At 39.5% G+C, this 13762-nt stretch overlaps 1 non-coding gene across 1 annotated transcript; it reads right to left on the bottom strand.

The window, feature by feature from the left end:
* Positions 1-7527: 7527 nt before the first annotated feature.
* LOC131615322 (small nucleolar RNA R71) lies at positions 7528-7634 on the bottom strand. The gene has a single exon (XR_009287743.1). It is a non-coding gene; the product is annotated as a small nucleolar RNA R71 (small nucleolar RNA).
* Between the last annotated feature and the right edge of the window lie 6128 nt (positions 7635-13762).

The following is a 13762-nucleotide window of genomic DNA, read 5'->3' as shown; positions in this document are numbered from 1 at the left end:
TAATCCTTGGCCTATAAATAGAGGTCATTTCCACTCTTCAAATCACACCAAAACCTCATAATCTTAGGTTTTCTCTCTTCTTTCTTAAGTTGCAAGTTTCATGAGTTTCAAAGAGGGAGAATTGCAATTTCCATCTCTTGCAATTTCTAAGCAAAGTGAGGGTTCTAACATCTCATAAACATCAAATGTGATGTGTTTGATCCATTCACACACCCCAAAAACATCAAAATCTCAGAATCACTCTTCACTTCCCAAATATGCATAAAATGAGCCTCATCATGCCAAAATCCACACAAGCTCAATTCTGTCCAAACTAACACTTCCAACACCTCATATATATCACATATGAACTATCCAAACACTCACATATGATCTGTAACCTCATAATCATCAAGCTCGATTCATACTTGAAGCAACTGCAGATCAGGTTCCATGGCCTTGCTCAGGTGAATTCAGACTGTTCCAAGCATTCAAACATGTTCCATAAGGTCCATTGATGATATCCAGATCAAGAAACAACACCTGGAACCTCTCATTTGCAGAATTCGATTTCCAGTTTTGCCATTTTTAAGGTAAGCTCTCTTGAACTTCAAACTCATACATACATGCATCATAAACTAAATATTGATATACCATCTTGTTTCTGCACCTATGAGGATCATTAACCCTCAATCAATTGCATCATAACTAGCACATACACGATTTCAGATTGAATCATAGAATTAGGGTTCTTCGTGTTCATCAGAAAATTAACCACCTTAGAGCAAAAATAAATGAAATTAAAGATCACCATCATGTTCCTTGTGAAAAATCGAGCAAGATAGGCTATTCACTTGATCCAAACAATTCAGTTTTCAGAATTTTCAAATTCAAATTAGGGTTGTGTTCTTGGCGCCTGATTTTTGAAACTGAAATTAGAAATTGATTCAAAAATATAATTGATTCGTTGCAAATGTTAAACAGACCACGCGCGTGGTCCAGTTGGCAATGTTTTTGAATGGTAAACACAAGGGCGTGGGTTCAAGCCCTTTGGAAGACAAAACCTAATTTTTTAACACTATTTTTCTTATTTTTCTTCACAACTTCATCAATTATTTTAACCTATCAAATTAACTCATTTTTTATTCATTTTTTACACACTTCTTATTTTATATATGTATTTTATGAATATCAAAAAAAATCACAAAAATATATTTATTTAATACATTTTTAATTAAGTTTAAAATGACATATTTTTAAGTGTTTTTAAATACTTTAAATATTGTTTTTTCATTTGATTTTTCAAACTTAATCATTTGTAAATATTTTGTGATCAAACCCTAATCATTTAGGTGTTAATTAAGTATAATCTTTGTGTTTATCTTAATTAATTTGATTTTTTTTCAAAATTTTAAACTGTTTTAAAACAAACGATCACAGTTTTCTTCAAAACGATAAACCATCTCTTTTTAGTTTTCTTTTCAAAAAAACTCTTGATTAAATCTTTTTGGATTGATCAATTGATTTTCAAAACCTCCTGGGCATCCCTTATGGTATAAGCCCCATTCCTTTGTATAAATTTAGGTTTTTCATTGTATATATACCTACCTTTTATACTTCGATCGATTTGATTTAAACCCTCGAATAACAAGATCAAGAATTAGGGTTTTTCTTCAAAAATACCTGGGCCTCCATGTAGGTATAAGTCCCATTCCTTTACATGAAATTAGGTATTTCATTGTACATACACCTTTTTGTAAATACCTCGATCAGTTTGATTTTTAACCTTGAATCACAAATCAAAAATGAAGGTTTTCTTTAAATCTTTCCAAAAATACCATGGGCCTCCATGTAGGTATAAGTCCCAAGCCCTTTGTAAATATTTGTTTACATAGCTTTGAATAAACTCAAATGGGCCTCTCCCCGAGTATGAGTCCCGAGCCCCCGTGTATACAAATAGATCATGCTTACAGGTATATTTCCTTCATAAACTCCATTATATACACACACTTTGCCATGTATAACTGTTCATATAACTTTTCATATTTGTTCATGTACTTGTTCATATTTGTTCGTACTTGTTCATATTTGTGATTGTGTTATATATACTTGTTCAACTTAGTACAACACTAGGTTCCCCATAGCCTCCTATTGGGCTTCGTGCAAAGAATCTCTCCCTAGTTTAGGTTAGGACATAGAGTATGGTTTCCCGGTGAAATCGCTCTAAGAGCTCAAACCAACTATACCACGCCTCCTCTTGGGCTTCGTACAAACGACTTGTCCCTTCCATAGCCTCCTCTTGGGCTTACAATGCAAGGACCCTGGATTGTCCCTCCCATAGCCTCCTCTCGGGCTTACAATGCAAGGACCCTCGGATAGCCTCCTCTTGGGCTTCGTACAAGGACCCACGGGCTTCTTATAAGCATCCCCAATATCCAAACAAATACCCTAGGAGATTAGACATTTTTCATCTCTATGAAAGGAGTATCTCTTCTATATCATCACAAACAATCAATCAATCAAACTTTTTTTGCCACAAGGCTGGCTAATCAATCAAACCCTTTTGCCACCATACTGGCTGATTAATCAAAGTTTTTGTCACAAGGCTGACTTCATTGAAACTTTTGCCACGAGGCTGGCTGATTAATCAAAACTTTTTGTCACAAGGCTGACTTCATTGAAAGTTTTCGCCACAAGGCTTGTTAAACAAAAAACATATTTTTCATTCTAAGCGCCATAAGTGGCACAGCCCAGGGCTTATAATGAAAAAATTTCAAACAAAAAACAAACAGATGTATGTGATGATATAGATTAGATACATCGAACATTGAGATGACATTTGTCTCTTTTCCTTTGCTTCCACAAGCATAAGTGGGAACTACGATTGCTCTGACTTTCTCAACATCCCTTTGAGAATACGTAGGCACAAGGTCGTATCCTTGGCGAGCAAAACTTCTCCCTCAAACCACTCAAACCTTATCACCCGTAGACCCCGAGCTACAGATGCTCTGATTCCCTCTAAGGGATATGTATGCAGAGGATCACGATGATCTTTGCGAGCATAATCAAACAAACACCTTAGTTTCCCACCTATTTCACAAGAACCCCTCAATAACATGGAATGAAAAACATAGCAAAGAAACCTATAGAGTACTATAGATACGTTGGGTGCTAATACCTTCCCTTCGTATAACCAACCCTCTTACCCGGAATCTCTCCCCCACTTTTAAGGTTATTGCAGCTTTTTTCCTTTTCCTACTTTGGAGACAATAAAAAGTTTGGTCGGAACAAAAGAAAAATCATTTTTTTAAGCACTCGAGCCCAAAGAAGGGATCAGGTGACTCATCCCAAAAAAAGATACGATTTTTCCCCGCGACAGAAACATAAATATATACGAAGCATAAGTAAATACGAAACACAAATACGAAAAAATTAAAATGAAACGTACCGTGAGTGGTGTGCAAGATCCAGTCAACTGTCTCGTTCTCCAGTTGGAGCCCTCATTCAGCTTCTGGTATAGGTAAGCCAGAGTAGCTGCCCCCCAGTTCCACTGGTGAATGATGGTCAAGTCCATGAAGTAGCGGAGGTAGGTCACGTCGACGTACCTCGCACTCTTGTCCACAAAGATCGCAGTGCCTACCACATGCATGTACCAGCACCGGAGAGCGCAACCACGGTGATAATGTGTAAATAGATCGTCACCCGCATCCTGGGCTTCGGCCGTCGCCACCAGGTGGTGCTCGAAATAGCGGCTCAGTGTGGTGAACCGGATATGAGGCTCAAATGTCGTGATGCACTCATAGTCAGCAACTTCGGGCTCCATACCCAAATAGAGCGCCATCCACTGACTGGCTTCGACCCTCTGGATCCGGGAGTAGGTCAACAGCGCCCCCCTGATCGGCAGTTGGAGAAGACACTGCACATCATGCAAGGTGATCGTCATCTCCCTAACCGGTAAGTGGAAAGAAGACGTCTCCTTGTGCCACCGCTCCACAAAGGCCCCCTGCATGTCGTAGCTGATGGTGGAATACCCCGTCATGCAGAGCCCACTAAGCCCTGAAGCTCTCACCGCATCGTTAAACCACTCGGTAGTCGGTTTAAACAGACTGAAAACCTTCCGGACGTGGTTCACCATTTTCAATGGCTCTCTCTCCTGTTACAAAAAAACAAATAAAAAAGTATGTTAAGTAGACTGTTAAGAAAATATTGAATAAACGTCTAAATTATAAATAGTTAAATAATGTAGTCGGGCAAATTATAAAAAATACCTCTTCCTCCCAGATACGGCGAGCGACGTGCTCGCGGTAGGTAAGCAGCACGGAAGTGTCACTGGACCCTCCCGGGTAGCCCTCCTTCTGCTCATCCTCCTCCCCGAGTGGAGGGTCAACATCCGGTACCTCCTCCGCCTCGTGGTATGACACTGCCACCTCCTCCTCCTCCTCCTCTCGCTGGCGGGAAGAAGATACCCGAGCCAGACGACTCCTCGATCCAGATGTAGAGGTACCCTCGTCCATCTCCACGGGAACTCACACACAACGTCCCCGGTCCTGCCCCCGTCCCTGTGTCGACGCCAGCTACGCCGCCGCCCGCTCGCGTCTAGCCGACGCAATCTGGGTCTCTCTACCCTGTCTGATGCGTGCTTGGTTATCTGACATGTTCCTGAAAACAATTGAAATGGATTAATAAGCGAGACAACATTAAGAACTAAAAAAATTGCACTTCAGATACAATTCGGAAGTTCATTTTCGAAACTGGGAATGGAGGTGTTTTCGGAAATGAACTTCCGAAACACCCCTGCGAGGAAGTTTTCTGCAACTTCCATGGCAGACCCCCAAAACAAAGTTCAAAACTATGTTTACACATTCTAAACAACCTAAATATCAGTACCAACCTAATCTAATACATTTTTTGCTATTTGTAAACACCCTAATATGAATTTTAATCATAGATCTAAAACTCAAAATGCTTACCAATTGATGAGAATGGAGGTGTTTGCACAAAATTTCTCTGGGGTTGTGTTTGATGTTGAATTAGGGTAAATGAATGGGGGAGGGGGCTGTTTTGCTTAATCTGCAAAACGCGCAATATTTCGGAAATGAACTTCCGAAATGGTATTTTCAGAAATGAACTTCCGAAATGGTATTTTCAGAAATGCATTTCCGAAATAAGTGATAACACGATTTTATATCGTATATTTAGCCTAAAATCCATAGATATTTATAGCATTTTCCATTTATTATGTCAATTTATTATGATATTACGCGTGTATTTGCTTTGTTTCAGGTTTTACACTTCAATTACGACTATTTGCGAAAAGGAAAGAAAATCGAGCTTAAATGACCAATATTTATGCTTAAAAGACGAAAAGGGGTGCTGTAATGAAAGAAGGGTGCAATTAGGACCCAAAAAGGCCCAAAAGAGCAATCCAGCCCACGAAGGAAAGCAACCCAGGCCACACTAGTAAGCAGAGACGCACGTCTCTGCCACCTCAGCAAAAAGGGAGACGCACGTCTCCACCTCCCTAAATCCTCTCCACTTGAGACGCACGTCTCAAGTATTCCTGAAGAATAGGAGACGCACGTCTCCACGTCCAAGTCTGCAGAATCTCCTCTTTTCACGCAAAGCAACTGCAAATCCCCTCCTATAAATAGGACCTGCTATCTCACTTCAATCTGTCCGATTTCCTGCCAACGAAGTGCTGCCGAAATTGTACCGCGAACTGTTTTTCCTTATTCTGTTTTCATTTAACCGTCTATTTTCTCACAACGATTTCTACACTGGAAATTGTTGTGAACTTTTTATAGATCTAGCCTTACGTTAGATTTATCGCTTTATTTTCCTTGTTTTTATTTTCTGCCATTTAAATTCCGAAGAACGATCCAGCCAACCTGTGGTGGAAGTTCGAGTACTTCAAGATTCAATTCAATCCAGATTTATTTTAATTCAGGTTTTTTTATTCACCGCCTTATTTATATTATTTATCTGCATGATATATTATATGCCATTTAATATGCTTATTATTATGAACCGAACCAATATATGTATGTTTAATCGTATTAATATGTCTGGCTAAAATACTAAAGGTGTCGGTATGTAAAGTAAGTTAACCGTAGGGATCCGAAATAAATTGGCTTAAATTATGTTTTATTAATTATCACTTATTTTTGGTTTATATGTCTAGTTTAATTAGTAAGTCTTAAAACCAATAGAGCGAAAGTTTGAGGGATTAGGACGGTCAAAGGTTAAAATCAATAGAGCGAAAGTTTGAGATCTTTAACTGGATAGTAGACATAGGACATTAGTTTTAAGGACGGCGAAAGCGTATTAAAACTAATTGGAACTTATTTATTTTCAAAAATTGTTTTTACACTCGAGCGGGATGGCGAAAGCGTACGTTAGGGATATTAGCATGTTCCGAGTCAACAGAGCGAAAGTTTGAGATTAGGAGATTTAAATAGATAACAACCTCGTAAAATAGGCATTTTATTAATTACATTGTTTCCAAAAAGCTCTTCTAAAATCTAATGGGATGGCGAAAGCGTACATTAGGATTAGGATAGTAGTCTGAATCAACAGAGCGAAAGTTTGAGACGAGGATTTTTAATCAATTGGAATTAGTAAAGATTTTTAATTTAATTATGCAAAAGCCAATGAACCTTCGGATTGCCTTTAGTTAAACGAAATACATACTGACACCTGTCTTTTATTATTATTCTTTATTTTCTCACAATCACTTTCCCTTAGGAACAATCGAAATTTTAGTACTCCTAGCTTTACATAGTAACCTTAGATAACGGTAGATCGATTCATAGTCCCTGTGGATTCGATATCTTTTAAAACTACACGACACGACTGTGCACTTGCAGTTATCAGATTTATAGACACGTAAAGTCGCGATCAAGTTTTTGGCGCCGTTGCCGGGGACTATTTAAGTCGATATCGTAACTCACTGTTACACCGTAGAGACTAGGAAAATTCTTCCCTTTCTTTTTGAACGATTGTATGCCAAATACTTGTTCACAAGGAGGAGACTTAATACAACGAATTAACGAGATCGAACGTTTCATTAACGTTAAACGTCGAGCTCGCAACCTTCCCGAAGTAGCAGAAATTCCGATTAATCAGGAATTGAATTTTACTGATCAAATCAATCAAATCACCCCGAAGTTAGAGATGGCTGCTATTCGTCCTCTTAGAGACTATGCCGCTCCTTCGCGCGCTGAACCGCATTCAAGTATCGCACCACCTGCGATTGAAGCGAACAATTTCGAACTGAAACCTTCACTGGTCCAAGCTGTTCAACAGAATCAATTCTCTGGAAGCCCTGTAGACGACCCCAATCTCCATTTATCCGTGTTCGTGCAATACGCCGACACTATCAAAGCCAACAACGTTAGTTCCGAAGCTATTCGATTACGCCTTTTCCCTTTCTCCTTGAGAGATAGAGCGAGAGCGTGGCTTCAATCCCTGCCGTCCAATTCCATAACTACGTGGGACGAATTGAAGAGAGTATTCTTAGCAAGATACTTTCCGCCTAGCAAGACTGCTATGCTTAGAGGTCAAATCAACGGATTTACCCAGAAAGATAACGAATCGCTTTTCGAAGCTTGGGAACGTTACAAGGACATGCTTAGAATATGCCCTCATCATGGACTCGAGCCATGGCTGATCATCCATACCTTTTATGGTGGTCTCTTATATAACACTAAAATGACTATAGATGCCGCTGCTGGCGGAGCATTAATGGACAAACCCCATGATGAAGCATACAAACTCATAGAGAACATGGCACAAAACCATTACCAATGGGGAGGAGAACGCGCCGCTCTAGAGAAAGCCCAAACCAAAGGAGGAATGTACGAAATTAGTGGTATAGACCGCGTTAACGCTAAAGTAGACGCTTTAACTCAAAAGATCGAGAATTTAACCATCACTCCTTCAGCCACCGCTGCCGCTGTAGCACCTAACTGCGAGATTTGTGGATTGACTGGGCATGTAGTTGCTGAATGCCAACTCTTGACTGGAGTCCCATCTGATCAAGTAAATTACGCTCAAGGAAACCCTTACTCTAACACGTACAACCCTGGATGGAAAAACCACCCGAACTTTTCTTATAAGAACAACAATGCGTTGTACGCGCCTGGACAAGCACCTGCTGTACCACCTGGCTACCAAAAAGCGCCTGTAGCTGCTCAAAACACCCCTAGGAAGTCAAACCTAGAAATCATGATGGAGAACTTTATAGCTTCCCAACAACAAACCAATAAAGACTTCCTGAATCAAAACATCCACAATAGCGAGCAACTAAAACAACTATCGAACAAAGTAGATGCTTTAGCTACGCATAACAAAATGTTAGAAACTCAAATCTCACAAGTAGCTCAACAACAAGCACCTACTGCTGCCCCTGCTGGCACGTTTCCTGCTCAACCACAACCTAATCCTAAAGGACATGCGAACGCGATAACACTACGAAGTGGAACTAATTACGATGGACCCATAGATCCTAGAACCCAAAACGTACCCATGTCACAACAAGAGCCAAAGGAAACCCAAAAGAAAACAACCGACGAACAAACTGCTAAGACTAAAGAGAACAATAACGAAGTGGAACCCGAAAAAGAGAAAGCTTATGTTCCACCCCCACCTTATAAGCCACCAATTCCTTACCCTCAAAGATTAGCCAAATCAAAAACCGAAGCGCAATTTAAAAGATTTGTAGAACTTCTGAAGCAATTAAACATAACCATACCATTCACAGAAGCCATAACTGAGATGCCTTCGTACGCTAAGTTCTTAAAAGAAATCTTATCAAACAAAAAGAAGCTCGAGGATAACGAAACTATAACGCTTACCGCTGAATGTAGCGCTATCATCCAAAATAACATGCCTCCAAAACTGAAAGACCCTGGTAGTTTCTCTATACCCTGCGTAATTGGAAAAACCATCATAGAGAAAGCCTTGTGCGATTTAGGAGCTAGTGTTAGTTTGATGCCTCTTTCGACCTGTAAGAAACTCAATCTAGGTGAGCTTAAAGCAACAAGAATGTCTCTTCAACTAGCAGACCGTTCAGTTAAATATCCTGTAGGAATGTTAGAGAATATCCCTGTTCGTGTAGGTCAATTCTACATCCCGACTGACTTCATCATTATGGATATCCAAGAAGATTCTAACATCCCGATCATTTTAGGAAGACCATTTTTAGCGACCGCTGGTGCAATTATAGATGTAAAGCGAGGAAAGCTTACTTTCGAAGTAGGAGAAGAGAAAATAGAATTTATCCTTTCCCAATTCCTAAAAGCACCTTCTATAATTGACACATGCTGTTCTGCTGACATAATCGACGAGTGTGTCAAGGAAATAAAATCCGAACCAAATAAGGAAACCGAAACCCTAAGAATTCCTATGCCGCCAATTTTTGAAGATGACAACTGGCGTGAGGAATATCAAGATAACCACCTGAGTGAATGCTTAGCTTTAACCCCTGATCCTATACCTGGACCAAAGAAACCTGCTATAGAGCTGAAGACACTCCCTACCGATCTTAGATACGAATTTCTAGACGAAGAACTAAACCGACCAGTTATAGTGAACGCCAACTTAGGACGAACCGAGACTGAAAAATTACTTAATGTCCTAAGAAAATACCCTACCGCTTTAGGATACAACATATCAGATCTGAAAGGTATAAGCCCTTCTCTGTGTATGCACCGCATTATGCTCGAAGACGATAGTAAAACCTCTAGGGAACATCAAAGGCGAATAAATCCTATTATGAGCGATGTGGTTAAAAAGGAAATCCAAAAACTGCTAGAAGCTGGAATAATATATCCTATATCCGATAGTAAATGGGTTAGCCCTGTTCACGTCGTACCAAAGAAAGGAGGAGTCACTGTAATCACTAATGCAAAAGGAGAATCTGTAGCACAACGTACCCAAACTGGATGGAGAATGTGCATTGACTATAGGAAGCTAAATAAAGCTACCCGAAAAGACCATTTCCCTTTACCTTTCATAGATCAAATGCTCGAACGCTTAGCTAAACACTCACATTTTTGTTATCTGGATGGATACTCCGGATTTTTCCAAATTCCTATCCACCCTGACGACCAAGAGAAGACCACATTCACCTGTCCTTATGGTACATTCGCTTATAGACGAATGCCTTTTGGACTCTGCAATGCACCCGCGACCTTCCAAAGATGCATGATGGCAATATTTGCCGACTTCCTAGATGGAATAATGGAGGTCTTTATGGACGACTTCTCTGTCTGCGGAGGAAATTTTGAAACATGTTTAGAAAACCTTGAAATGGTGCTTAGACGATGCGTAAGCGTAAACCTAGTCCTTAATTGGGAAAAATGCCATTTCATGGTTCGACAAGGAATTGTACTTGGACACATCGTATCCGATAGAGGAATCGAAGTTGATAAAGCAAAAATCGAAATTATCGAAAACCTTCAACCTCCCAAAACCGTTAGAGAAATAAGAAGTTTTCTGGGACATGCTGGTTTTTACCGACGCTTCATTAAGGATTTCTCTAAAATAACCAAACCCTTAACTGAACTACTCATGAAAGACGCCGAATTTGTTTTCACCGATAAATGCACTGAAGCATTTCAAACGCTTAAACAAGCATTGATCTCTGCGCCAATCATGCAACCTCCCGACTGGAATGAGCCTTTCGAAATAATGTGTGACGCAAGTGATTATGCTGTAGGAGCCGTTCTAGGACAAAGAAAGGATAAGAAACTACATGTCATATATTATGCGAGTAGAACCCTAGACGAAGCTCAGATGAATTATGCCACGACAGAAAAAGAATTATTAGCTGTCGTATTCGCACTAGACAAATTCCGTTCTTACCTGGTAGGAGCCAAAATAATCATATACACTGACCACGCCGCCATTAGGTACCTCCTAACCAAAAAGGACGCTAAACCAAGACTTTTGAGATGGATCTTGTTACTGCAAGAATTCGACCTGGAAATTAAAGATAAGAAAGGCACTGAAAATGTCGTAGCAGATCACCTCTCTCGATTGGAAAATCTGAAACCCGAACAAGTACCAATTGACGATGATTTCCCTTATGAAAGACTCATCGCCCAATTAGAAGCAAATGAATTCGAACCATACCGTCCAAACTCTGAAACCGAGAAATTAGCTGAAATAGCTTTAGCCCGATCTGACGCACCTTGGTATGCAGATTTCGTAAATTACCTAGCTGCTGGTGTGCTTCCTCCTGATCTAAGCTACCAACAGAAGAAGAAATTCTTCCATGACCTAAAACATTACTATTGGGACGACCCACTCCTTTTCAAAAGAGGCCCCGATGGAATCTTTAGACGTTGTGTACCCGAGGAAGAGATAAGAAGCATAATAACACATTGTCATTCTGCACCGTGTGGAGGACACCATAGCACATCTAGAACCTGCGCCAAAATCCTTCAATCTGGACTTTTCTGGCCCAACCTGTGGAAAGACGTCCATTTTGCTATACTAAGCTGTGATAGATGCCAACGAACTGGAAACATTTCAAGACGCGATGAAATGCCTCAAAAAGGCATTCTAGAAGTAGAAATATTTGACGTCTGGGGAATAGACTTCATGGGACCGTTTCCGTCATCGTTTGGAAATCAATATATACTCGTAGCCGTCGATTACGTTTCAAAATGGATAGAAGCTATTGCTTCCCCTACGAACGATACACGAGTAGTTATTAAACTTTTCAAAAACGTCATCTTTCCTAGGTTCGGTGTGCCAAGATTGGTAATTAGCGATGGTGGTTCCCATTTCATTTCAAGAATACTTGAGAAACTCCTTCGAAAATATGGAGTAAATCATCGAATAGCCACACCATACCATCCACAAACAAGCGGTCAAGTAGAAGTATCTAACCGCGAAATAAAACAAATATTGGAGAAAACTGTTGCTATATCTAGGAAAGATTGGTCAACCAAGCTAAATGAAGCTTTATGGGCTTATAGAACAGCTTTCAAAACTCCAATAGGAACTACCCCATTCAAACTCGTTTATGGAAAATCATGCCACCTACCAGTAGAGTTAGAACATAAAGCCTATTGGGCCATTAAGAACTTAAACCTAAACTACACTGCCGCTGGTGAGAAACGACTTCTAGACATAAACGAATTAGAAGAACTTAGACAAGACGCTTACGAAAACGCCAAAATCTATAAAGAGCGAACGAAAAAATGGCACGACAAGCGTATATCTAGGAAAAATTTTAGCATAGGCGATAAAGTGCTCTTATTTAATTCTAGACTAAAATTATTTCCTGGTAAGTTACGATCTAGATGGTCTGGCCCTTTCGAAATAACTAACATATTTCCGAGTGGAGCGATAGAAATCAAAGGAGAAACCGTCAAACCTTTTGTCGTAAATGGGCAACGTCTTAAGTATTACCATCATCTCGAATACGATGAAAACATCGAAGTTTTTAAACTTGACGAACTGCCCGCTCTTTCGAAAAAATAGTTTTCTATTTTTAAATCGTCGAGCTTACGACATTAAACAAAGCGCTTGGTGGGAGACAACCCACATTTATTTATTCTTCTATTTTTTTATTAAAACTTTAATTTTTCTAATTTTTTATTTTTATTTTTCATTTTTAAAACTTTATTCTATTTTTAATTTTAATTTTAATCATTTTTGATTTTTCATACATCTTATAATAATTATTATAATTATAACTACTATCTATGAATTGAGAAAATATTTCCGTTATAATTATATTTATTATTATAACTTGTTACCTAAGCTTAATTTTAACTTTTTATTTTATTTTAAACAAACACTAGCCTAATTCTAACTTATCCTAATATTTTCAACTTCTAGGTTTTTCAATTAACTACTAACTACGATGGAAGGAGTTGATAATATGGAAGTTGTGTTCCGTGGTAGAGGACAAGAAGCAAGATTCAACAAGCTGGCTGAAAGACAAATAGATCTGACTTGCTACCCTGACCAATCGACTATGATACGACTTGGCATCCAAGAAAGCGTCTTGCACCTGCTTAACCAAGTCGGTTGGACTGGTTACCACTTGTTCCGCAAGTTTAATACCTACCGGAAACTCACTTTGGAATTTTTGAGCTCACTGACCTATCTTCCAAACAGTGGACAAGGACTGAAGAAAGGAGTCATCCTTTTTCGACTCTTTGGAATGGAATTTAACTTTTGCATGGGAGACTTTGCTAAAATGTTAGAACTACCTCATGGACCCGATGCATATGCCAAAGTAGCTGAAGAAAACCTTCCATACTGGGAGCTGGAAAAATTCTGGGGGAAAATCACTGGAAATGATAACCCTGAAGAGAATGAATTTCAATCTGAGAATATCCACAATCCTGCTTTCCGCTACTTTCACAAGATCCTTGCTCACTACATTTTTGGAAAGCCTGATAATGTCACTGAAGTTACTAGAGAAGAGTTATTCATCATGTTCTGCTCCTCTCAGAATCGCCCGGTCAATGCCATCGCATTCATGCTAACAAACTTCGAGCGCATCACGCAAGACGAAGTTTCACCCATTAGGATCGGCGGATTCGTCACTATGATTGCTAATGCCATAGGAATGAGAGTACCTTTGCTTAGATTGACACCTTTCGGTACCCATACCTCTATGGACATCAATTTCTGCTTTAATCGAGGTATCATCGGTAATCTTGGACCTCATCGGTTTGAATTGCTCATTGATAACAAAGTTTGGTATCAGTTCACCTTACCGAATCCTAGGACAAGTGTGCACAACCCTGCCAACTGG

This window comes from Vicia villosa, linkage group LG6, assembly GCF_029867415.1.
Source record: "Vicia villosa cultivar HV-30 ecotype Madison, WI linkage group LG6, Vvil1.0, whole genome shotgun sequence".
Classification (NCBI taxonomy): domain Eukaryota; kingdom Viridiplantae; phylum Streptophyta; class Magnoliopsida; order Fabales; family Fabaceae; genus Vicia; species Vicia villosa.
The sequence above is the reverse complement of the archived record's forward strand: the minus strand, read 5'-3'. Positions and strand labels throughout refer to the sequence as shown.